Below are 2,991 nucleotides of genomic sequence, written 5' to 3'. Positions count from 1 at the left end.
GTGACGGACCTGACGGTGATGTCAGAGGGCGTGTGCGCGCGCTGAGATGTAGAGCTCCTCTTCTGTATGCTTCTAAATCTGAGCATATATGTATGTATAAATGAAACTGCAATTTTAGTTACAATCGAACTGTTACATTGACACATATGAACAATTGAATAACTCTCGCAAACCTCACTCGTAATTTGAGGGAATAATACATATTTTTTCATCAGAAATACATTAAAACAACTGATATTTTTCTCTTGTTTTAATTGTTGGAATGCCTTCTTAATGAGAACCGGCTTTAAACAGTAAGAGGAAGTGATTCTTTTTGGAAACCTGTGATGTCATACCTCTGATGCTGGGGACGGGAGTCTGCGAGGAGAGGGTCCTGCTGGAATCCCCCATGATAATGACCTTGACTTTTCCACTATGAAGTTCAGTCTCTTTTGGGGGGCTGGAGATGGGGGTTCCCTCCAAGTAAACCTGCCCTGGGCCCTGCAGGGGGCTCCACTCACTGCCTTTGTTTCCGAAGTCAGGAAAGCCTGGAGGTTCAGTTCAATAAACACCTCCTAGGGGTCGCCCTCCGTTTGGGACAGTTCATATCACCCCCTCCCCGCCCCCTACAGAGCAGCCTCCACAGGTCCAGGACCGGACACACAAGGAGACCACGTCCGTTCATACAGAGACTCAAGTGATTAACATTGTACGTCACCGTGTGCACAATGATGGTTCACATTACCTCAGTGATTAGGGAGACCAACCGTCTCACGGACCGCCCGTTATTTGGGCCTCTTGTCCGTTGTGAATTCCTTTACGGGCGCCTTTTGTCCGTAATTTGGGACCTCAGAGTGATCTGGCCGCCCCCCTGCAAGCGCCTTAGAGTTCTGTAACTCACTGCAGGGCCAGCTCGCGCTCCTGCAGTGGTCAGTGGCCTGCAGCGCCCCCTCGCCAACCTGACACAGATTACTATCGGCCCATTATCATCTGTATATCGGCCTAATTAGTACATACAGAATGATACTGGGCCTCTCTGCAGTGACGCATTTGCTGTGTCTCCTCCTGCCCCAGCGGAAGGCATGGCATTTTTCTTTGGTTTAGTGGCTGGGGTCAATTGAAAATCCAGTTGATTAAAAAAAAAAGCCATACTTTATAAATCCTGTTGAAAATGGGTAAAGAAACATTTTAAAATAAAGCGGATAAGTGAAAAACAAATTAATAAAAAAAGGGGGGAATATTTTAGCAACATTTATGAAACAGTGCGAGCTGTAGAAGCATTTTGAAATGATAAAACAGGCACATGTCGGTTGTAAGGGGTGTGTTGGGCACATCACACCGCTTGCTTGTGTTTTGTACATTAGTATGCCCCTAAAACACCTTGGGCCGTGCCGAAGAGGGAAGTTTAAGGAAGAGTTTGTTTAGTGAAAGTAATTTCAAATCGGCTTTTCACAAACCTCCTGGATGTTTCAAGTCACAGGTTGAAAGCAGCCCAGCTGAAAGGAGATTTTTTTCTTGGCATGCTGCCGTATAAGCGTATAAATTCCAAAACCAAACTTTGTTAAAGCAATACAGCATGCCAAACAAAGCATAAAAGGCAATACATGCAGCTATAAAATGAGTATTGGAAGTCCATTTCCTACAGTCTTTGGCATCTTCTACTTTCAGAGTTCACAGACCTCTTTGCAATGCTGAATTTGAGAATGTCCCAGAGTTGGGCACCAGAACTTTAGTAGATCACCTGTTCTTCAAAGAAGAATGTGCCTTCATGATTGCCCTGATGATTGTAAAAGGCCATACAGTCACACACGTTGCATGAAAGGACTGCTGCGGGCAGCAGCATTGCTTATTGTGAGGGCCACTTGAGTGTATTTCAAGGATGTCACTATTACTACAGTAAAGGAGCGGCAATAATGCCCCCGAGCCATCCCCCCGAGCCCCACACTCGCGAGCAGGAAGAGACACTAACTCTCCATTGGCTGACTTCAATCAGGGTGGGCTGGGCCAGCACTCTCCTAGCCGCACACTTCTTGCTGAACCATTCTGACTGACTGGCATTGATTGGCATGCAGGGTCAAACTAGGGCAATCTGGCAGTGGAGAAGGGCTGGCCGGACGGGTCAGTGTTTTTGTCTGCTTTTTGGCCTGTTTTAATGTCTGGTGGGCATGTTGTTCTGCTGATGTTTCTTCAGAAGATCAAAACTGTCCCACTTTGTAAATATGGACCCCTGTTTTTTGGCTATCTGCTTCGCTGATGGGAGCCACTTTTATTTTTGATGCCTGGGCCTCTTTTCTGTCCCAGTCCAGTCCTGTTGATGTGGCCAGATACAGATTTAGAACCACAGTGAAAACCAAAGGGACTACTCAAGATAAACCAGGGCAAACAAGTAAACAATCCATTTATACATGTTTTCATTTAAATCTGATATTTGTGATTTATTTTCTATTATGAAAGGTGAACTACAGATACCAGGATGGAAAGAAAAAACAGCAGAGACATTAAGAGCCAGGTTGTCAGCTTCTTGCAGGACACGAGAATAGAATCGGAGGCTCCGACGTGGAAAGGGAGGTTGTTCCGTGCTTTGGGGGTTACATGGGAGAAGGCAAGGCCTCCGGCTTGCTAGTGAGAGTCTGGCTGAGTGGAGGTTTCTGGGAGGTGTGTAGAAGTGTGTGTTGATATTCAGGTATGCAGAACTGGTTTTGTGAAGTGCTTTGTGTACGTGTGTGAGCAGTTTGAATCAGGTTCGTTTGTTGCTTGAGAGCCAGTGTAGTTCCCTGAGGTGAGAGGTGGTGTGGGTGCGGCAAGAGAGGTTGACTGTTTTAGAACTTAAAATTATCATGTCTTTGCTTCTCAAGGAGGCCTCCATGTGCAGCTGGGTGCAGGTGCTGTACAGCATCTGTGCACTACCGTAGACTGCACTCATCAAGTGATGACTTAGAGCAGGCGGACACATGTATGTTCAACTGTGAACAAAAAGGGAAGGTAGTTTATAGCTGTTATTGACCTTAAGCC

The sequence above is a fragment of the Triturus cristatus genome, chromosome 10 (genome assembly GCF_964204655.1).
Source record: "Triturus cristatus chromosome 10, aTriCri1.1, whole genome shotgun sequence".
NCBI classification, from domain to species: Eukaryota; Metazoa; Chordata; class Amphibia; order Caudata; family Salamandridae; genus Triturus; species Triturus cristatus.
This window is presented reverse-complemented; position numbering follows the sequence as displayed.